We start from the raw sequence: 24,319 nt of genomic DNA on the forward strand, positions 1-24,319 counted from the left end.
CTCTTGAATAGCTTTCATGTCTATGAGCTTTGAAATTTGTATTTGTGCCTCTGCCCTTTGATTGTGTGGCAGGTTTGGCATGCCTCTCATTTTTGGGAGAGTGTGAAAATGAAATCTGTAGCCTCTGTTTATAACGTCCAGGATCCATTTGTCTGTTGTGACCATATGCCAATTTCTTGTAAATAATGCCAGCTTTCCTCCCAAGGGTGCTGCCAGCTGAGACTTGCTTGGCATGGAAAGGAGGAAGTCATTGGGTTTGTTTCCTGTATTGTTGTGCACTGTCTTCGCCACCTCTTGGTGCTGGAGTTTGCCATTGCCTGCCTCTTGTGATTGCCCTCTGCCCCTTGTGCGCCTGTATCTACCTCTTTGGGGCTTGTCCGTGGCTGGAAAGGACCAGTTTTTAGAAGGCCAATTTCTGCTAAAACGTGGTGGTTGAACCTGTAGAAAAGCTTTGACAGTTTGCATAGACTTGGCTTTTTCTTCCATTTTCCGTAGTATCTCCTCAGCATTAGTACCAAATAGCACATCCTTTTGTAAAGGAGCATCTAGTAGTTTAGCTTTCACATGATCAGGCAAGATTTGTTCCCTAAGCCATGCATGTCTACGAATGACTGATCCTGTAACAGCAGCTCTACTTGAGGTCTCTAGGGCATCATAGCCACATTGTAAGGTGTGTTTACCCACTTGTTCTGCACTATGCATCATATCCTGCAACTCCTTCAAATCTGGTTGTTCAGGTTGAGACATTTTATTTCTTAATTGTGATAACAGAAACTGCTGATATTTAAGCATATGAAACTGACAATTTAAGGCCCTCATGGCTACAGTGGCCGAGGTATATACCTTTTTCCCCCACCTTTCTAAGGATCTTGACTCTCTTTCGGAAGGTAATGGATTCTTAGCAGTAGAGGCCTTCATTCCCTTGGGGCCTTGAGAAATGGTTTCAGGGTCAGCATTATGGCTTTTGTAAAGAAATTGGTGAGAGTTAGGAACTCTGTAGTACCTATCAGGCTTGACTGGGGCAGGAGGCAGGGAATCCGGATTAAGGCAAGCCTCCGAATAAACATCATCAAGTACGTCCAAGACAGGAGGTATCGCCAGAGGCCTGTGTTGAGGTAACAAAAGAAATTCCCTAAGTCTTTTCTTGGAATCAGAAAAGTCTTGGCCTTCCCAATGGAAGTGTTCCCTCAAGGTGTGCAAGGTTTCCCCAAAAGAGAAATCCTCAGTAGGAGATACAGAAGGAATGGACTGCTCTGCATCAGAATCTTCAAAAGGGGAGTAAGAATGTTTCTCTACATCAGAATGTTCTGAAAAAAATGGAGCCCTGATCAGAATAGGGAGAATCTTCCTCCACTCTGGGTCTCTTGTCTGGAGGGGGTTGGGAACCCCTGATAAGAGTAATTAAATCCTCAGCCATTTTAAGCATCTGCTTTTTAGGCATGGGGCCTGGGGATGGGCCCTGTGCAACAGGCCTCTTGGGATGCCTGGCTGATTTGGACTTAGTAAAGGCCTTAATGGAAAAGGAAGATGAGGGTCTAAAGACACCATGGGTGGAAGTGGACCTGTCCACATTAGGAGGCTCAACGCTCACAGTGGCTTCGGTGGTTGTAGTCTGGGTATGGGCCGAGGTACCTGCGGTCTCGGTTACAGAAGACACCGCCAAAGAAGTGTCGTCGGTAGTCAGGGACTGCATAGGCGTCTCGCTGAGAACCGGACCACGTGTAGCCGGTTTTGGCGTGGTGTCGGTGGGGACCGCGGGCCTCGCGTGTCGGTCCTTGTCCTTGCGTTTTTTGGGCAAAACGGTAGTCGGAGTCTCCGACGACATTTTATAATCAAAGGCTTTACCAAAAAAGTGTTGGGCGAACTCCGCCCGACACTTAATAGTGCGTTTATTGAAAGTAGCGCAAAAGCGACAGCCCGAGACGTCGTGGTCTGGGCCTAAACAAGGTATGCAGAGGGAATGGAAATCCTTATGCGGTATTTGCTTCCCACAAGAAATACAATTGTTAACTTTTCCTGACATCGGTCTGAGGCAAGAAAAGTTTCCCCAACGGGGTACTTAGCTTTAATGAAGACTTCGGTTTCCAATTTTTCGTAAATTCAGGAGCTGGCCGACCGGCACTTGCGAACTGCTTCTGCTTCAGGCACCGCGTGGCAAAAAAGACTGAAGAAAATGGCATCGGCTGTGTCTTATATACCCCTGCCTCATTGACGTCAGGAAGGAAAGCGACAGCAACCGACGCCGGACCTAGACTTTGGAATTCGGCCGACCAAGGACCCGCCTGACGACAGAGAACCCATCTGTGATTAATGCAGCTGTATGCACGATGAACATCTGTATTATGTTCTTCGTGTTTCACTGTTGCAGTCATCACATTTGGGTAGATTCCCAAAGCTAAGGATGGGAGGAGGTCATTAGATGGCATTAGGACCAGCTATAAGGCCCTGCAAGATTGCAGTGGTAAAGCCAGCTCTAGATTTAGAAAAAATTGGCAAGCGGTAATGCTTGGTGAAGGTATGTACAGAACTCCAGGTAGCAGCTTCTAGGATGTCCCTGGCAGGGTCACCTCTGAGAAAGACTGTAGAGGTAGATGCAGCCCTGGTTGAATGTGGTTTTCCATGGTGCTTATAGCAGAAATGAATGCAATGGCCTATCCGCTTAGAAATGGTTTGCTTTGAAATGGCCTTCCCCTCTGCACAAGCAGCAAATACAACCAGCAGCTGTTCAGATTTCCTGAGAGGCTTAGTCCTGTCCAGGTAAAATCTAAGTTGTCTGTGCACATCCAAGGAGTGCAGTATTCGTTCCCCTTTGTTGTGTGGATTAGAAAAGAAGGTTGACAAATGAATGGACTTATTAAGGGCCACACTGGATACCACCTTGGGCATAAAGGAGGGATTGGTCCTGAGGGACACCCTGTCCACATGAAGATGATGAAAGATTCCACTGCCATGAGGGCCTGTAATTCAGACACCCTTCTTGCTGAAGTGATGGCTAGAAGGAAGGCTGTTTTCCAAGAAAGTAATTTCAACTCTGCATTTGCAGCTGGCTCAAAGGGGGGTAAAGTGAGCTTTTCCAATACAAAGTTAAGGTCCCAGGCTGGAATAGGGGCTATTCTGGGTGGTCTTAAGTTTTTGGCCCCTCTGAGGAATTGCCTCACCAATGGGTGAGAGAAGAGGGGTGGCTCCGGTATTGTAAAGTGCTGAAATGGCTGAGGCATGAATTTTGATGGAAGAAAAGGAAAGGCTTTTGTGAAGCATCTCAGTTAAGTATTGAAGACTATGAGGTAAGTGGGGCACCGCTGTGGCCATCCCCTGAGTTTGGCTCCATAAACAGAATCTTTTCCATTTTTCAGCATAGGATTTTCTAGTACTAGGCCTCCTTGCCTCAATAATGACATCCATCACTTGCTTACTGAAGGATGGTAACGGAGAGATCAGGTAATTAGCCAGGCTGCAAGGTTCAGGGTTTGAAGCTGTGTGTGCAGAATCTGGCCCCCCTGCTGAGACTGCAGGGCAGGGGTCTGAGGCAGGTGTCATGGAGCCAGCAGTGACACACTGCGCAAGAGGGGGTACAAGTGTTGGCATGGCCAGTCTGGTGCAATCAGTATTGTCCTTGGTTTGTCCTGTTTGATCTTTAGTAGCACTTTGGAGAGGAGAGGCAGAGGGGGAAAGGCATAAACTGATAGGTTTTTCAGGGCATCCACTTTCCAAGCTTGTTTGTGGGGAGTACTTGTGCAGAATTTGTCCAATTGGTAGTTTTGAGGGGAGGCAAACAGGTCTATCTCTGGGCTCCCCTATTTGTTTCTCAACATGTTGAATATCTTTGGTTCCAGTTTCCACTTGTGTGGGTCCATGAGATTTCTGTTTAGGTCATCTGCCAGTGTATTTAGCTTTCCTGGCAGGAACTGAGCCTGTAGGTGCACTTGGTAGCTCAAGGCTGTGTTCCACAGAGCCATGGCTAGTCTGCAGAGAGGGTATGAGTGGGTTCCCCCCTGCTTGTTTATGTACCACATAACAGTGGTGTTGTCTGTCTTTACCAATAATTGTCCTGGATGAATGTGGTCCTTGAAGGCTGTCAGAGCTTTCTGTACAGCTAACATTTCTTTTTGATTGATATGCAGGTGCATTTGACTTGGGTTCCTTTTGCCCTGAATGCATTGCCCTGCCAAGTGAGCCCCCCATGCATAGTCTGATGCGTCTGTTGTTAGGGTTTGGGTGGCAGGGGGTAGAGTGAATGCAGTCCCTTGTTTTGGAGTTAGGCCTCTGCCCACCAAAGGAACTCTATCTGTAGACAAGGTATGACAGGAATCATTGATTCTAGATCCTGAGAATGCTGACACCATAGGCTTTTTAGATACCATTGTAGTTTCCTCATATGCAGTCTTGCATATGTTATTAGTAGAATGCAAGAGGCCATGAACCCCAGGGCTTGCAGTATTTTCCTTGCAGATAGCTGTGTATTTGTGACCAGTAGTCTGAAGTAGGCTGTCAAATGAACTTGTTTCTCTGACGTGAGGTTGGCCATCAGGGAAGTTGTATTCAAACTTGCTCCCAGGAATACAATCTGTTGACAGGGTACACGATGTGATTTATTTTCATTTATGGTGTACCCCAGAAAGGTTAGCAACTTCTTTACAAATGCCAGACTTTCTGCATGAATTAGACAATCGTCCAGGTATGGGTATATTTGAATGTTTCTTTGCCTGCAAAATGCAATGACTGGAGCTAGGCAATTTGTGAATACCGTGGGCGCAGAAGATAAGCCAAAGGGCAGTGCAGAGAACTGGTAGTGCATGTAGCTTGCTCTGAAGCATAGGTATCTTCTGCAAGATTCCCTTATTGGGATGTGCAGGTATGCTTCCTTTAAATCCAGTGTTGCCAACCAGGCATTTTTGCCTAGCATGGGAAGCAGATGATAAAGAGTTAGCATCTTGAATTTTGGGATTACCAAAAATGTGTTTAGGATAGACAGGTCCAGGATAGGACGCCAGTAATTGTCTTTTCTGGGTACCAGGAAAAGTCTGGAGTAAAAACCTTGTCCCCATTCTTCTTCTGGGACAGGTTAAATAGCCCTGATGCTTAAAAGACAGAGAACTTGCTTTTGAGCCTGTGCCCACTGATTTGGGGGTAGGTCTGGCCAACCGTTTGGGGATGGTAAGGAGTGGAAGTGGAATATGTATCCTTGGGAAATTAGAAGTTATGTACTCACCATAATGTTCCATCTGAGTAGGTGTATTCATTTGTCTGCAACCTGTGGGTTATGGATCCGACATCGGATCCGAACCGGCATGGTTTTCCAGCTATGGATCCAAGCTCTCAGCTCCTCCCCTCACCCATAATGCCCTGCTCTACCCTCATGACCTCAGATCGAGTTTGCCAACAGCAACAACACCCTGAAAAGGGTAACAGATAATATGCAGGAAACTGAAAGGCCAGGGGATAGGAGGGCGGGATGGTTGCAGACAAATGAATACACCTACTCAGATGGAACGTTATGGTGAGTACATAACTTCTAAATCTGAAGTAGGAGATTCATTTGTCTGCAACCTGTGGGACAGAGTCCCCAGCTACCTGAATCTTGGGCCATCATGGAAGGATATTCCGAGCACCTGGAGCCAAATGATGCTCTACCCCTAGATGCAAGATCCAACTTATAGTGGGAGATAAAAGTATGAGATGAAGCCCACGTGGCTGCTGCACAAATATCATCTAGAGGAATCCTAGCCTTGAAGGCTGCCGAGGTAGATACTGACCGGGTTGAATGGGCATGAACACCCTCGTGCGGGCCTTCCTGAAGCTTGATAAGCCAATAAGATGCACTGTGAAATCCAGCGAGACAGAGAAACTTTAGAAATTGGCTTGCCCAAATTAAATTTTGCAAAGGAAATAAACAACTGGCCGGATTGCCTATGACCAGCCGTCCTGTTTAGATAAAATCTAAGTTGCCTGTGGACATCTAATGAGTGAAGCTTATATTCACCTTTGTTTTCATATTTAGGGAAGAAAACAAGGAGGTTAATGGACTGATTAATGTTTGCTTCAGAAGCAACTTTAGGAAGAAAGGACGGGTTGGTCCTGAGGTAGACACGGTCCGGATGAAATACCAAGTAAGGAGGTTTAGCTGATAATGCTTGAAGCTCTGAAACTCTCTTGGCCGATGTAATGGCTACCAAAAAGGCTGTCTTGTAAGACAAGAATTTGAGATCCACCGTAGCCGCTGGTTCGAAGGGGCGGTCAAGGCCTGGAGAACCAAAGAGAGGTCCCAAGGAGGAACCGCTTGTTTTACAGGGGCCTGAGAAGAAAAGTACCTTTAAGGAAAATTTTACACAACTTGGCTGACATAAGAGGATTAGAGTCATGGCCAATGTGATAATGAGAAATTGCCGCCAGTTGTACTTTGACTGTGGAACTGCTGGCACCATCGTTAAAAGAGTGGTTAGAAAGTCAAGCACTAAGGGAGAGGAACCGTGAAAGGATTCAGGCCTTGCCGCCCGCCACAAAGAAAACCGTTTCCACTTGCTGCGGTAGACCTTCCTAGTGGACGGTTTATGAGCTGCCACCAGAAATGCTTTAACAGGTGACGAAATACCGGGAGTCCTGATCAAGAGTGGAACTGGAGCAGCCAAGCGGTCAGCTTCAGGTTGTCCAGATTCGAGGAGGTATGCAGGATGGATGGGATATCAGATCCGAATGGGATCTAGAATCCAAGGAGGATTCACCGAGTGAGACCTTAGAAAGGGAACCAGATCTGTCGAGGCCAAACGGAGCAATGAGAATCATTCTGCAACCCACCCGAGAGGCTTTCTGAAGAACTTGGAGCATCAGAGGCAAGGGTGGATAAGCATACAGAAGACCGGGTGGCCAAGCATGCACCAGAGCGTCTCTTGGGGAACCTCCTGGAGGAGGTATCAGAGCGAAAAAACTGTCGACTTGGTGTTTGAGGGAGAGGCAAAAGATCGCATGAAGGAGTTCCCCACCGTGCGAATATGCGTTCCGCTACTTGAAAATTGAGAGACCACTCGTAAGGGGTCAGAATGGTGCGACTGAGCTTGTCCGCCAGGATGTTGGACCGACCCGGAATGTGCGTTGCTATTAGAAAGCGGTTGGTGGAGATTGCCCATTCCCAAACTCTCATGGCTTCTCGACAAAGGGGGTAGGACCTTGTTCCCCCTTGCTTGTTGATGTACCAGACCACAGACATGTTGTCCGATTGAATCTCAATTGTTCCCAAGGGAAGAAAGCCTTGAAGTGCTAGCAACGCTAAGAGCACTGCTCTCATCTCTAGAACGTTGATATGCAGTAAGGTCTCTGAATCGTTCCACGTGCCTTGGACGGTCCGGCCCGCAAAATGCCCCCCCACCCGAGGCGGGAGGCGTCCGTGGTCACCGTGGCGAGAGGGGGAGAAGCACAAAATGGGCGGCCCCCGTGGAGATCTGGAGAGTGAAGCCACCACAGGAGGGACCGCTTGCAAGCCTTGCTGATCGCAATGGGATGATGCATAGGAGAGCAAGGTATGACCACTGTACTAAGAGAGTCCACTGTAGGATGCATATTGAGCCTGGCAAGAGGGAGAAGTGCTATAGCAGACGCCATGGACCCTAGAGCCCTCAGGACCAACTCCTGAACAGAACTTGAGTGGAGAATGGCCCGCACCTGGAGCTGCAGATTTTGAACTCTGTCCGCAGTGAGGAAGGCTCGTAAACTCCTTGTGTCTAGCCTGGCCCCTATAAAATCTAAGAGCTGTGTGGGCCAGGTTGGATTTCTTTGTATTTATTGTAATGCCCAGAAAGGGAGCAAGATGGAGAAAGGAGTCTCGCCAATAATAGTAGATGCCTTGTTGGGGTAAGAAGCCAGTCGTCCAGGTAGGGAAAGACCTGCACCCCTGAAGCCTCAGGTGGGCCGCTACCACTGCTAATACTTTGGTGAACACCCTGGGGCTGTGGTGAGACCAAAGGGAAGGACCCGAACTGGTAGTGACTGGCTCCCAGCCGAAGCGGAGGAACCTCCTGGAGCGCCTGTCCATCAGGATGTGGTAGTACGCGTCTTTGAGGTCTATCGAGCACATCCAGTGATTTTCTCCCAGAAGGGGGAGAATAGATTGCAGAGTGACCATTCGGAATTTTTCTTTGGGGACTGCCAGATTCAAGAGAGAAAGGTCTAGAATTGGTCTTAGTTCCCCCGTCTTCTTTGGCACTAAAAAGAACCTGGAGTAGAACCCTAATCCGATCTGGTCTGGGGAACGGGCTGGATGGCTCTTTTCTTTAGCAGATGGCCAATTTCTGCCAAAGCGGCCTCCCGTTGACCGGGTGAAACGTCTGGGAGGGACTTCAACTTTGGAAAGTGAAGAAAAGGGATGCGATATCCTCTGGATATGATTTGGAGAACCCAGCGGTCTGATGTTATGGACTCCCATGCCGCTAGGTGCCCCGAAAAACGTCCCCCGACTGCCTCCAGAGTGGAGCAGCCGGGCAACCTCTCAGGGTTGCTGCGCGGGCCGTTCAGAGAAAGGTTCCCTGGACCCGAAGTTTCTGGGAGCCCCTCTGCCTCTAGGGCGGCATACTCCCTGTCCTCCTCTGCCACGGAAGGACTGGTTGTCCGGAGCAGGCTGGGACTGCTGCGACTTCCGGAACCACATCTTCTTCTGACCCTTTTGGTTCCTAGAGTAGGGCCTCTGGGGTGCAGAGAAGCGGATTCCGACGGCAGACAGCGTCTTCCCATCCTTCTCGCTCTGGGTCAACGTTTCGCGAACGGTTTTGCCAAAGAGAGCAGAACCATCAAAGGGGGCGTTCGCAAATGACGCTTTGAAGGGCTCAGAAAAATCGCAGTGACGGAGCCAGGCCTGACGTCTAGTGACTAGGCCTGCCCTGCGGCTCTAGCGGCGCCTTCCGTAGCGTGGGAGAGTAGCCGCATAGAAGTATTAGTAACTGACCTAAGAGTGGCCATGCGGGTGGAGTGCAGCACCCTGTCCTCCTCCGACATGGACTCTGGGGGAGATGCAGCGTACTCTTTAATGAGATCTCGCTGCATCCTAATGACGTGTGCCAGGTAGTTCAGCGCCCTTACCGAGAAGGTCGCTGAACTGAACATCCGCTTCCCCAAGCGGTCCATCATCCGAGACTCCTTGCTCGGGGGATGGACTGAGGGACTCTCCTGTGCAAGTTCCCTCTTGGTGGCCGCCGTCAACATGGCATCTACCGGAGGCCCCTTACTCCAATGGGCACGGTCGGACGGTGGGCTGAGGATCCTATCGGGCCTCTTAGGAATTGGCTCCACGGTGTCCGGTTCCTTCCACGCCCTGGTGGTAATGAGGTCCACCAGGGGGTCGGCAGGAGGACACCCAAGAGGTAGACGGGCCCGCTTCAAATGCCTCCAAGAACACGGACTCGTCCGAGGAAGACTTGGGGCAGACCACCCCCTTACGGAGCATTTCCATGATGTCTCCAAATGAGACATCCTCGGGGTGACCGTGGGGAACCTTCCCCTTCCTCCAAGTCCGTGTCTTCCGTGAGAGACTCGGGAGTCAATGTGCCTCCTTTTGCACGTATGCTTGAGGGACATCCTCTGGGGGCTGTCAGAGGACTCCTGCAAGCAGCAACTTGTTCCATTGGAGCAACTTGGGGCACAGAAGCGGGCTGTCCCAAGGGCGGATGGTGGAAGCCTGGCCCAGTGCAGAGGGAGCGGACGGAGCCGAAACAAGTGCCGGGGTCCGGAGACCCTCAACAGGGCCCTCTCCACTACATCAAGCCGAAGGAGAGCCGACCTCGACCAAAGGATCCGACAATCGGCTCCCTCGGATCCGAAGAGTGGATCGGAGCTGGCGCGGCGCCGGATCCGAAGGACAGTGCGCTCCGACACAGATGGCGCCGAAGGAGCACTGATCCCCGGATCTGAGGCTCGGATCCAGGCTCCGAGAGGTCGGATCCGATGCACTCGAGGGCAGGGTCGGATCCGGTACAAAGTACTATCGGTGCCGACCCACCCGGCTCGGCTGCTCGGCTCCAGCTGCTCGAACCCGGATAGCGGGTCGGAGAAGGAGCAATCAGTTTGAAAAGGGTGTTGAGCTCCCCAGAGGGGAGGCAAGCACTCCCATCTGCATCTGGGCCTGGATGAACCTTCTCATCATCCGGTCCAGATCAGCATCGAAGGCTATCGTGGATCTCGACGAGGCTACCGAGGTAGGCCTGGAGTGCCTCCTCGATAGCCTCGGCGGATCGGGTCTCCTCCTCCTCAGGTCCCGTGAAAACACACTGGAGACCGGAGCGAGAAGGAGGAGACCGAGCCGACAATGGAGCCGACAACGGGCCGGGAGAAGCACGCTTGGCTGGTGGGGCGAAACAGAGGTCTCGGCCGCCGCTTATGGTGCTTCTCCCTCCGTCCTTTTTCTAGCATCCCTCTCCTCCGAACCAGAAACGGGAGGTTGAGTCCCAGGAGGAGGAGGGGATGCCGCAGAGGGAATAACGTAGGCACGGTTACTCCCGAAGGAGCGGAGGTCGGAGCCGAGTCCGGCGGTAAAAGGCCCGCCAAAACAAGCTTGGACCTCCGCTCCTTCAAAGCCCTGGGGTTGAACCCTGCACAAATGGAACATCCAGATATGAGGTGTTCAACCCCCAGGCACGTAACACACCGAGTGTGGCCATCAGCTGGGGAAAGCTTATGGCCACACTCGGAGCATTTAGAAAATATAGATTTGGGTTGGTCTGCCATCCCAATCTAACAAAGTAGTTACCAAACTAAAAGTAACTAAACAACCAATATACACACACAGGCCCAACACACACACACTCAACGCCAACAGCGAGGGGAGGGATAAAACTTTTAGATTTAACTCTAAAAAGTAAAAATATCAAAGGGGAAACCTACACTTTCACACAAAAAATCAATAAAAACTTCAAAATTCTGAAATTTAACAGTAAAACTAGCACTTAGCTTGAGAGCTTGAGAAACAAATCCAGTCACCATGCGCGGCAAACTCGATCTGAGGTCATGAGGGTAGAGCAGGGCATTATGGATGAGGGGAGGAGCTGAGAGCTTGGATCCATAGCTGGAAAACCATGCCGGTTCGGATCCGATGTCGGATCCATAACCCACAGGTTGCAGACAAATGAATCTCCTACTTCAGATCTATATTTAAAACCCATTTGTCCTGGGTAACGAGTTCCCAATTTTTTGCAATGCATGGCGATCTTTCCCCCTAAAGGAACAGTCAGTTGAGCAGGGCTTGGAAGGATTAAAGTTAAGTCATTGAGACAGTTTACCATAGTGGGGAGGTCGTCTACTCCCTGCTTTGGAAGTGGGAGCCCCCCACTGCTTAGGCCTTTGAGTACCTTAAGACTAAAGCCTGGGTGTTCTCCTGGTTCTGGGTTTGGACTGAGAAGGCCTGGAAGAGGCAGGAAAGACCAATTCTTAGAGGGCAAATGCCTACTAAATCTGGGAGGCTGTACTTGCAGGAAATCTTTAACAGTTTGCATAGATTTAGCTTTTTCCTCCATCTTTTTAAGTGTTTCTTCTGCTTTGTTGCCAAACAGGTGGTCTTGATTTACGGGAGCATCCAGTAATTTAGCTTTAACGTGATCTGGCAAAGATTGCTCTTTAAGCCAAGCATGCCTTCTCAGTACAGACCCAGTGACAGCAGCCCTGCAAGATGCCTCTAATGAATTAAAACCACATTGCAGAGTATGTTAGCAATCAACATCATTTTCTGTTTAAGCAATCCAATAATATGCTGCTGATACTTTAACATATGAAACTGGCAGTTTAAGGCCCAAATGGCCAAGGTTGCAGAAATGTATACCTTCTTACCCCATCTGTCCAGGGCCCTGGAATCTCTATCAGAGGGGGTAGTTTTTTTGGCAGTAGTAGCCTTAATGCCTTTGGGTCCCTGTGAAATGGTCTCAGGATCTGCAGTAGGATTCTTAAAGAGGAACTTGTGAGAGTCAGGTACCCTGTAATATCTGTCAGGTTTTCTGGGAGCCGGAGGTAAAGAGTCAGGGGCCAGGCTAGATTCCGAGAAGGCATCATCTACAATGTCCAGTACAGCAGGGATAGCTAAAGGCCTGTGTTGAGGTAGGAGTAAGAATTCCCCAAGCCTCTTTTTGGAGTCAGAGTAATCCTGGCTTTCCCAGCAGAAATGCTCCCTAAGAGTATGCAAGGTTTCACCAAAAGAGAAATTCTCTGGAGGGGAAGCAGAGGGAATGGAGTCCTCGGCATCAGAATCCTCATAGGTAGATAAGGGCAACTCCTGGTCATCAGAGAAAATAGAAATTTCAGAATCCTGATAAGAATCAGAAGGAAAATCAGTTCTAGGTCTCTTAGAGGGAGAAGGGTGGCTTCCCTTGATTTGAGTAATAAGGTCTTTAGCCATTCTTATCATTTGCTTTTAGGTATAGGGGCCTGACCATGCAGTCTGGGCATCAGTTTTCTAGGCATGGATCGAGTTTTAGACCTTGAAGAAGAAGATGGCGTTGGTTTAGTATGCAAGTCAGTAGGCCTGAATACACCCTCAGAAGCCAGTGCCTGCACAGCGGCTCCGGACCCATCCAAGGTAGACACATCTGCAGGTTCCACAGTTGAAGAAGCATCTCGCAGCATACCGGACTCTGAATGGGTCTAAGTAGAGGCCTGCAAATCTGAAGTAGCGGGTATCAGGGGCTGCGAAAGCACCTCACTGAGTACCGGCGAACTGGCAACTAGCTTAGGAGAAACGTCGTCGGCAGCTTTGGACCTATGCGGTTTGTCTCTGTCTTTATCTTTGTGTTTTTTCGGAATGTCAGTAGTTGGGTGGCTTACAGAAGCCATTTCTGGATAATTGAACAGAGTACCAAAGTATTTAGATGCGAAAATGAACCGACGACGAATAGTACGAGGTTTGAATAAGGCACAAAACCGACAGCGAGGTATGTAGTGGTCTGGGCCTAGGCAAGGAATGCAGTACGAATTAAAATCTTTATGAGGTATTTGCTTTCCACAAGAAATACAATTGTTAACTTTTACTGACATCAGTTTAGAGCAAGAAAAAGGAATCCCAACGGGGTACTTAGCTTAGTTGAAGACTTCAGATCTGAAACTAGAAAATGAAAATTTCAGGAGTCGGCCGACCGGCACTTGCGAACTGCTTCTGCTTCGGGCACCGCACGGCAAGAAAGACTGATGTAATGGCATCGGCTGCATGCTTTCCCTGACTACCTAACGTCATGGAAGATGAGACAGCAACCAACGCAGGACCCAAGACTTTGATAATCAGGCCGACTGAGGGCTACCTCCAAGCAGATAACCTAAATGTGATGACTGCAACAGTGAAACACGAAGAACATCATGGCAATATTCCCTTTTCACAACAGCTTTAAGCAAGAGAGTAAGTGGCATTACTCCCACACAGGGTTCACTATAAGACACCTACTACAATTGTATTTGGCAACTATGTGCTGTTAAGATGTGTACTGTACCAGTTGTATGACTGGATGGGACTGAGACAAGTAGTGGCCAGTGGGACAGGTTTTAGCAGTTGTGGGTTTGGCTGTACATTAGGAATACAAAATTAGAATTACTCTTTTTCTCAGTAGTGATTTGGGCTCTTGAAAAAAAAAGGAAAGAACTAGTGCTTTGGGTTCTAAGTTTCATATGAGCACTCACTAGTACAACATCAGCACTAGGATGGGAAGAAAGAAACTTGGATTGTCTCAACCAAATGCTGACACACACTACCAATGTGGCACAAACCCGTATACCACTCTTGGGTGCTACAGTTTTAGGCATGTTTTCAATCCTAGAACATAAGATTTTCTAGTCTAGAGGCAGATGTCTTATGAACTATGTCAATGTCATCCATTCCACAGTGACACCTTGCACTAACTGTAACTGTTGGTATTTGTACATTACCTCAGTTAAAACATGAAATTATGTCAAATGAAGAATAAAATGATAAAACATACAGGAGAAACTAGAACACGCGAACAGACATGTTTTTAATGAGTCAAATCAATCAAAGCTGCCAGAACTTCCAAAAGTCAAACAGGAACTTAAGCAATCCCCCTAAATATGTAACATGCAGCAGTAAAGAAAAAAATGTTGATCATTTTTTTAAATTACTGTTGCAAGAGACCTCTGTTCCCTTTTTACATCTTAAGCCAATCAAGTTTAGTCCATAAAGCTCTTCACATTCAGTTACCAGCCAACTACAGACTTCTATACTCTATATTTTTCAAAAAGGTCACATTGTAAGGCATATAATGCAGAAGTGTGGCCTCTGCTCTGCTTTGAATAAATACATCTAAAAGAATATTATGAGCAAAAACAAAACAGCTTTTTTCTTGGAAGTAAGAATTAGGAACTACATTAAGAGCTATGTTGCAAGAAGATACAATAGATCCCCTATTTCTAATTCCCCCTTTTTTCTCACTCATACTGGTTGTTCTCAACCTTTTTGATGTTTTCCCTATCCTAACCCACCTGCAATACTCTCTTTTCACTTTTTGCTCCTACTACATGCTATATATACGCAATTTGTCATCTCTTCTTTTTCAAACTTTATGCAAATCTACTCTATTTTTATCTCGCTCCTATACTAGTGCTCTGGCAAAAGTTGTTCTATCCCAAATTGTAAATAGTGCACAGTTCATTTGACTCTCTATCTGCCAGCCTATATCAATTCTTCTCCCTTACGAGTCAGTCGTATTATATTCAATTACTACTAAATAATGTTGCCTCTCCTTTGTTTTTTCTTGTTATAATACTTTTGCATTTCACTACACCAATAACAACTTTGTCCTTTATTCGCTTGTATGTATGATTGGTTCTGTGTTGAGTGTGATTTTGATTATTGTTCTTTTTATTGTAATTTACTAGTCTGTTAATGGAGCTTTTCTCCTCGGGCCTCTGCTGAAAATGGACACTGTATCCAGCCAGACTAGCCCGGTTAACAAATGTAAAATAAAAAAAATAAAAAAAAATACAAGGAAGTCACTTTAATTAAGCACATGATGTTACATCTTCTTGCTTGATGTTACATCTTCTTGCATTTTTGTACTATGCTAAAATCATCTCTTTCTCAATATTCCTTCTATGGATCAGGGGTGATACCTAGTGGTTAGTTTTATGCTTTTCTTATTGTTCTTTAAGAAAAGAAAATATACTTCAACAATTGGTTAGGCTTCTGGTGTCATTTAAAGGGGATCTAGTATCTGTCTGCCTGGGATGACATGCGTGACAGGCCACGATGCTTCGCCAGAGATGGTCTGCACCTGTCACCCCTGGGATTCAGGATATTGTCTAAGGCTCTTGCCGCCCCCATAGCGCCTTTTTTAGGCAAGGCTCAAAAGACAGACTCACCACCGTAACAACTACAGGTGACAAAAAACTGAGGGCAATGCTGCTCAAAGCCAGGAGTCTAAACCTCAAAATGCACTCACTCGAGGCACTCCTCAAAATGTAGAGCATCAAAATCTGTGCAGTGACTGAGACCTGGTTCAAGGCTCCTGAGAGCACCCCAGCACTACCAGGCAATAATTTATACCACATGTTTCGGCCACAAACCCCCCCCCCCCGAGTAAAACATGAAGGGCGGAGGTGTGTCCATCTTCATCAAGGACATGCACACCTCCAGGCTAGTTGCAAAACACGATGCCTCTGAAATCATCCAAGTGCAACTAACCCTGGGCAAAAATGCATTCCAAATTGTAGCTTGTTATAGATCCCACACCATGACACAGGACCCTCACTCCTCATTCCTGGGGACAATAGAAAAAATTAGGGTACAACCAAATACCATAATAATTGGTGATTTCAACTAACCTAACATAAACTGGGAAAACTACTCTTGCACTAATCCCCTTGTTCAACGATTCCTGGAATTTATAAACTCTAATGCCCTGGATCAACTTGTCAATACTCCCACCAGGGGCAACAATATTCTGGACCTGAACATTACCAACATGGGTGACTGGTGCTCAACGCCCGAGATCAACTCCTTGCTTGTTAGATCAGACCATAAACTAATCACCCTAGATATCCACATCCCAACCCCACTCCCACACAAGGAAACCATCATAAAAAATTTCTCCAAAGCGAAAGTACAGTTTTGTACCTACCATAAATGTAGATGTCCGATAGACATGCAACTGCAGTCATAACATGTGGGTTGTTCTGCCTCAGGCAGCCCTCAGTCGGCCGAATTCCAAAGTCTGGGTCCGACGTCGGCTGATGTCGCATTTTTCTCCGACGTCAGAGCGGCTGGAGTACATAAGCATCAGCCAACGCCATTTTCTTCAGTGTTTCTTGCCCCAGATGCCAGGTGCCCTCCAAGGAAGGCTGTAATCAAATTGGAAGACAAAAACAGGATTCCAAACAAATAAATGAGCAATAAAACAAATACACCATAACAGATATCCCCAGCTAAGAGTAACAGGGATAGGAGTGGACCCTAGGCATAGAGGGGTATGGAGGGAGGGAAAATCCGACTGCAGTTGCATGTCTATCGGACATCTACTTTTATGGTAGGTACAAAACTGTACTATGTCCTTCAAGAATGCAACTGCAGTCATAACATGTGGGTAGAATACCATAGCTTAGCTGGGGGAGGAGGAATGCTCTAGGAAAAAGATGGTGTGGTAATCAAACCCTGCAGGACTGCCGAAGCAAAGCCTGCTCTGGATCTGGAGTATAGAGGGAGATTGTAGTGTTTGGAGAATGTATGCACGGAGCTCCATGTAGCAGCTTCTAGAATGTCCTTAGTAGGCACCCTCTTAAGAATGCTGTAGAGGTGGCTGTAGCTCTGGTGGAATGTGGTCTGACATTGGCTGGAACAGCCTTTCCATGAAAGGAATAACAGAATCTGATGCAATGTCCAATCCATTTTGAAATAGTCTGTTTTGAAATTGCTTTTCCTTGGACTGCAGGGGCGTAAGCTACAAAAAGTTGTTCAGACTTCCTACTGGCCTTGGTTCTGTCCAGGTAGTATCGAAGTTGTCTGTGAATGTCCAAGGTATGCAACAGTCTTTCCCCTTATTCTCAGGATTGGGGAAGAAAGCAGGCAGATGAATGGCTTGATTTAAAGAAACCCTAGATACCACCTTTGGCATAAAAGTAGGGTTGGTCCTTAATGAAACCCTGTCTCTGTGAAAAATAATGAAGGGTGGTATTGCCATTAGGGCCTGTAGCTCCAAAACCCTTCTTGCTGAGGTAATTGCCAACAGGAAAGCTGTCTTCCATGAGAGAAATTGCAAGTCAACTGAAGCTGCTGGCTCAAATGGAGGTAGAGTCAGTTTTTCTAGGACAAAATTGAGGCCCCAGGCTGGCACTGGGGCCTTTCTTGGTGGCTTAATGTTCTTGATTCCCCTGAGGAATTGCCTTAGTAAAGGGTGTGAAAAAACAGGAGGATCAGTGTTGTATCTAGCTGAAATAGCAGATGCATGTATTTTTATAGAAGAATATGAGAGGCCGTTCTTTAACATATCTGCCAAATATTCCAAGATGAGTGGGATGTTCAACAATGATGCATCATGTCCCTTGCTGGTATTCCAATTGCTGAATCTTTTCCACTTTGCTAAGTAAACCTTTCTGGTGGATGGTCTTCGAGCCTCTGTTAGTATCCGCTGAACTTCCTTGGAGAGAGATAGGCTGAAGTTATTTATGGGATCTCCCAGGCTGTTAGCTGCAGTGTCTGAAGATTTGGATGCACTGTTTCGAAATTGTGTTGAGTCAAAAGTAGAGGCCATTGGGGAAGGGCCCACCTCCTGGTGCGACATATGCTCCGTAGTAGTGGGTACCAGTGTTGTCTTGGCCAGTCCAGAGCTATTATGATTCCCTTGGGTCTCTCTGATTTGATCTTTAGTAATACTGAGGTCATCAGTGGCAGAGGTGGGAATGCATAGATTGTTAGGGAGTTCCAGTTGAATGAGAGGGCATCTATTTTCCAAGCTTTTGGATGGTATGTCCTTGTGCAGAATTTTGGTAGAAGATGGTTGAGGTGAGAGACAAATAAGTCCACTTCTGGCTTGCCCCATGTCGAAGTGAGTTGTGTGAAGGTAACCTCCACTCGTGTGGATCTGTGAAATTCCTGCTTAGGCTGTCCGCCAACTCATTGTCTTTTCCTGGAACAAACTGGGATTGTAACTGGATGTTTAGGCTCAGTGATTTCTCCCAAAGATGCATTGTCAGTCTGCAAAGGGGGGGTAAGAGTGGGTGCCCCCTTGCTTGTTTATGTACCACATCACAGTGGTGTTGTCTGTCCGTATCAGTAAATGGCCTTGCTGGAGTTGGTGTTGAAAGGACTCGATGGCATGCATTACTGCCAGCATTTCCTTCTGGTTTATATGCAGATGTGTTTCCTTTGGAGACCATTGTCCTTGTATACACCTGCCTTCCATGTGTGCCCCCCATCCAAGGTCTGAGGTGTCTGTGGTCATGGTCTGTGTTATCTGTGGTTTTTTGAATGACATACCTGTGTTTGCCTGGCTCACCGAGGCCCACCATAGGAATTCCTTTTGTAGGCATGGAATGAGCGGTATGATTGTCTCCAAGTTGTTGCTGTGTTGAGACCAAATGTTTTTTAGGGACCATTGAAGCTTCCTCATGTGTAGTCTTGCTAATGGAACCAGGAGAATGCAGGATGCCATGTAACCCAGGGCCTGTAGGAATCTCCTTGCAGTCATCTGGGTGAGTTTTGCTAAACCTTTGAAGTAATGAGTTAACTTCTCTTGCTTGTCTTCTGTCAGGTAAGCCATCTGAGAGGCTGTGTCTAGTTTGGCTCCTAAGAAGATTATTTGCTGGGATGGCTGCAGTCTTGACTTTTGGAAGTTGACTGTGTATCCCAGAGCTTGAAGTAATCGTATGACATAATCCAGGTTTTTTGTCAACATCAATTTGTCGTCCGCTTGTATGAGGCAGTCGTCCAGGTATGGGTAAATTTGTATCCCCTGGAGCCTGCAATGAGCAATTACTGTAGCCAGGCATTTTGTGAATACTCTGGGTGCAGTAGATAAGCCAAATGGCAATGCTGAGAATTGATAATGCTCTGGCCCTGCAAGAAATCTGAGGTATCTTCTGCAGCTGTGTCTGACAGGGACATGCAGGTATGCCTCCTTGAGGTCCAGAGTAATCAGCCAAGACCCCTTGCCCAGCATGGGAAGGAGTTGCTGTAGAGTCAGCATTTTGAACTTTGGTACTATGAGAAAGGTGTTTAATGCGGACAAGTCCAGTATTGGTCTCCATTGAGATTCTTTTCTTGGAACAAGGAACAGTCTTGAGTAAAACCCCTGGTCTTGTTCTTGTTGGGGAACTCTTTCTATTGCTTTCATCCGAGTCAGCAAAGTGATTTGCTTGATAGCCTCTGCCCTCTGGTTTTGTGGTATGTATGGCATGCCTTGTTTTCTTGGTAAGGTATGAAAATGAAACCTGTACCCTCGGTCTATAATGTCCAAAATCCATTTGTCCTTTGTCAGTCTGTGCCAATTTTCTGCAAACAGAGATAATTTCCCGCCCAAGGGAGCTTCTATTTGTTCCCTGGTAGGCGGTAGTAGAGGAAAGTCATTGAGATTGTGGTTGTGGGGCAGGTGAAACCCCTGCGTCACTTCTTTGGTTTCCTGGCTGCCATTGTCGTCCCCTGTAAGGGCCTCTGTATTGGCCTCTTCCTCGGCCACGTCTGTTCTTACCCCTTTGAAACTTTTCTGGATTAGGAAAGGACCAGTTTTTAGAAGGCCAATTCCTACTGAATCTGGGGGGTTGAACCTGGAGGAAATCTTTCACCGTCTGAACTAATTTTGCTTTTTCTTCGATGGTCTTTAACACATCCTTAGCATTCGCACCAAAAAGCTTGTTCTTTTCCAAAGGTGCATCCAGAAGTTTTGCTTTTACATGATCTGGTAGAGATTGATCTTTTAACCAAGCATGTCTACGAATGACTGCCCCTGTCATAGCTGCCCTACATGAAGCTTCCAGTGCATCATATCCACACTGCAGGAAGTGATTGCTTACTTGCTGAGTGTTATGTACAGCTTCCTGCAAAGTCTTCCTGTCTAAAGGATCAGGAGTGGCTAATGTTTTTTGTAAATCTTCTAACAGGTAATCCTGATATTGTAACATATGAAAAAGGCAATTTAAAGCTCTCATAGATAAGGTAGTGGATGTGTAAACTTTTTTGCCCCATCTCTCTAATGACCTAGCTTCCTTGTTGGAGGGCAATGGATTTTTAGAGGTGGAGGCTGAAACTCCCTTAGGCCTCTGTGAAATAGTTTCCAAATCAGCAGTATGGGCCCTGAATAAATGGGAATGAGTTTCTGGGACCCTGTAATACCTGTCTGGCTTGGCTGGAGCAGGAGAGAGAGAATCAGGGGTAGCACTAGAGTCAGAATATAAATCATCCAGAACATCAAGTACAGGAGGAATAGCTAAGGGCCTGTGCTGGGGGGCTTCTTAAGGAAAGTCCTAAGGCGTTTCCTAGAATCAGAATATTCCTGACCTTGCCACTTGAAATGTTCCCTCATGGTGTGCAGAACTTCCCCAAAAGAAATATCCTCAGGAGGGGAGGCCGAGGAGATGGAATCTTCTGCATCCGAGTCCTCATAGGTCTGGAAGAGCTCTTCCTGGCTATCAGAGTGGACAGAGCCCTCAGAATCTTCATCTGAAGGAATAGGGTCAGAGGGTTCAACCCGGGGCCTTTTATCAGAAGGAGGCTGGGATCCTCTCTCAGGATGGGCCTGTGAACCTCTGATCATGGAAATTAAATCAGCAGCCATGGACATAATTTGTGTCTCTGGAGTAGGCTGAGGAAAGGATTTAGAAGTAATATGCTTTGTTTTGCTGGCTGCCTTAGCCCTAGTGTAGGCCTTAATAGACATGGCCATAGGAGGCCTGGCAGCTCCACGTGCAGGAGTGACCTTGTCTACAGCAATGGTCTCGGGCATTTCCTCAGTTTCGGTATCCGGAGGAAAATCGATAACTGGCGTCGGAGTGATGTCTGGGATCGGAGTCGTCGATAATGCGGTGTCTTCGGTTCAGAGCGGTGGAGAGACCGTCTCAGAGGGAACCGAAGCACTCGCGCTAGGTTTTGGCGTGGAGTCGGTGGTAGACGCGGGCCGAGGATGTCGGTCCCGGTCTTTTCGCTTTTTGGGAGTTTGCGATGTCGGAAGATCCGACGGCATAGTGTAAGCAAATTTATCGGCGAAAAAATCTTCAGCGAACTCCGCCCGGCACCTGAGAGTGCGCTTGTTGCACAGGCTACACAGGCCGAGACGTCGTGGTCTGGGCCCAGGCAAGGAAGACAGTAGGAGTGGAAATCCTTATGAGGTATTTGTTTACCACAAGAAAGACAATTGTTAACTTTTTCAGTAATTTCTGACATCGGCTGAGGCAAGAAAAGGTCCCCAACGGGGTACTTAGCTTTTTTGATGACTTCGGAATCGAAGAATACAGGAGCTGACCGACCGGCACTTGCGAACTGCTTCTGCTTCGGGCACCACGCGGCAAGAAAGACTGAAGAAAATGGCGTCGGCTGATGCTTATGTACTCCAGCCGCTCTGACGTCGGAGAGAAATGCGACATCAGCCGGCGTCGGACCCAGACTTTGGAATCCGGCCGACCGAGGGCTGCCTGAGGCAGGACAACCCACATGTTATGACTGCAGTTGCATTCTTGAAGGACATCTTCACGCTACTCAAAAGTGAGGTGGCTAACTTTGCGATGCCCCCGCAGATAGATAATACAGTCGATACAGTCACGACTGCTGAATCCTACACAAATACACTCTACAAGCACCTGCATGAGTGCATGGATCGTGCTATCCTCCAAAAAAGGAAGCCGATCTGGTGGTCCTCTGCCATTAACAAACTCTACAACAGAAGGAAGAAACTGTTGCAAAAGAGAGTAAAAACCCAGGTATAGAGGAACTCACTGATGGGCCTCAGTAAGAAACTAAGATCTCTCATTAAATCCTCCAAAGCTAATTTTGAAAGAAAAATTGCCACGGATACCAAAGACAACCACAAGGCATTCTTTAGCTATGTCAAGAATCTCCATTGCAACACCTCAATCTGCACAGAGCTACAACAGAATGGCGTAAAATATACAGAGCAAACTGATATTGCCAACATCTTGGCAGATAGGTTCAGTGCAAACTTTACGCCCCCCCTCACCCCCCCCCAAAGGACCTATAACTATACTAGATGATTGTAGAGCCCCATCAATCACAAACACAAAGGTAAAAACGGCACTCTCTAAAGCCAAAAACACAGCATTCATGGGACCGGACAACATCCCAGGCTGCATCTTACACGGACTCCAAAATGAACTAACCCCCCCACCTAAACTCCATGTTCAATCACAGCCTCATCACAGGCTATGTGCCCATGGAATGGCACATAGCAACGGTTATCCCACTCCACAAATGAGGAACCACCACAGACACCGGGAACTATCGACCTATCAGCCTGACAAGCCTGGTCTGCCAGGCCATGGAGTGTATCATCATGGAACTCATAAACAAAGACACTGGTAACCTCCAAACTTTGGATGCTACCCAATTCGGATTTGTGAAAGGTAGATCATGTCTCCTAAACCTGGTAGACTTCTTTGAAACAGTTACCAAGGCCATAGACGAGGGCAAGGCGGTCCACACAGCCTACCTGGACCTCGCTAAAGCCTTTGACACTATCCCCCATTCAGGAATCATAGATAAACTCTTCAACCTTAACATAAACCCTTACGTCACGAGATGGGTAGCCAACTGGCTAATGGACAGAACCCACACAGCGAGAGTTGCAGACTCCAGATCCAACTCCAAACCAGTGACAAGTGGAGTGCCCCGGGGTTCAGTCTTGGGACCTCTCCTGTTCGGTATATACTTCTCCGAAGTGCAAGTGAACACCGAGGGTCTATGGCTAACCAAGTTCGCAGATGACTGCAAACTGGGTGCCATTATCGATTCCCTTGCCAACGTAGACATCCTGCAAATGGGCCTCACCAAGACAGACACCTAGTGTCAAAATCATGGCCTCACGCTAAATGCCAAAAAGTGCATTGTTATTCCCTTTGGTAAAAACACGATATCCACGAATTACCAAATAGGGGGAATTCACTTAACACAGGAAGTGTGATTAGAGACCTTGGGACCAAGTGGATAGTAACCTCTCCTTCAATAACAGCATTGCCACAGTGGTCAGAAAATCTTTCTACGTGGCCCACCTAATCACAGAAGGGTCCGCATCTAGAAATAAGGAAGTCATCGCCCCCCTCTACTCATCACTTATCAGACCCCTCACTGAATACAATGCCCCATTTGGGATTTACCACACAAGACACCTACAACAACTGGAGAGGTCTCAAAAGTACCTCCCCAAGAGGATTGCTGTCCTGAAACAGTTGCCCTATGCTGACTGACTCAAGAAACTCCAACTCTACTCGGTCGCATACCGCTTACTCCGAGGAGACCTCTGTCTAACATACAAAGCTATGTCAAACCTGGAATTAATGGACATGCTCCACTTAAAGAAATCCCAATCTCCCCGAGCTACACGCTCTAGGGACCTAAACCTCACCACAACAATAAATAGGACATGCTGGAGGGATAGATTCTTGTCCCAGAGACTTCCCATGCTCTGGAACAAAATTCCCATCTACATCCAGCGGAGCTCATCATTAGCACTCTTCAAAAAAAACCTTGATAAGTGGATGGATGATAGGAAATTCACCCCTGGGATTATGTCTGGGGCTCTGCTCAATAAAGGGGCAGGAATTTAACACTACATGGGTGGCGAAAGCCAATACACTGTTGGCTAGGCTTGCTTTGGCCCTCGGGTTGATAGTCTAGTACCTACCTATGAACCTATTTGAGCCCTTGTTGAACATACACAAGCCACAGCAGAGTTGTTAAGAACCAGTTCCAGAAGTGAATTCTTGAAAGAGGCTACAACAGACTGGAGACTCTAGAAAGGAGCTATAAGAAAAACAGCCAACACAATGTGTACATTAAATATGGGGGAATACAATGAAATATTCTATGAAACAGAAATATAATTCAAAAATTTTTTTTTCATATGAATAAAAATACTACAAAGGGCAGCATCCAAAATGTGCATTACCCTGAAGATACAAATGAAGGTCCCTACATTTACAATCTCATCAGTCAATGCCAATCTAACAAAGCATGTTAAAAAATAAAAGTTATGTACTTACAATACCGACAGATCCATGTTATCTGTCTCTGTCTGGTTCAGCCTGTGGGTTACTGGATCAGCACTGGCCAATTCCTTTAGATTTCGAACTTGCCAGGCTCCCTCTCCCTTACCCACAAAAACTAGAACATGACTGAAACAACTCAGCAAGACATTCCAAA

At 47.1% G+C, this 24,319-nt stretch overlaps 1 protein-coding gene across 2 annotated transcripts in view; it reads right to left on the minus strand.

Moving 5' to 3' along the window:
* The window catches only part of CDK10 (cyclin dependent kinase 10), a 957,465-nt gene that overhangs the window by 635,784 nt on the left and 297,362 nt on the right, over positions 1–24,319 (minus strand). The window lies entirely within an intron of this gene.

The sequence above is a fragment of the Protopterus annectens genome, chromosome 8.part1 (assembly GCF_019279795.1).
Source record: "Protopterus annectens isolate FY-2018-M chromosome 8.part1, PAN1.0, whole genome shotgun sequence".
Lineage (NCBI taxonomy): Eukaryota > Metazoa > Chordata > Ceratodontiformes > Protopteridae > Protopterus > Protopterus annectens.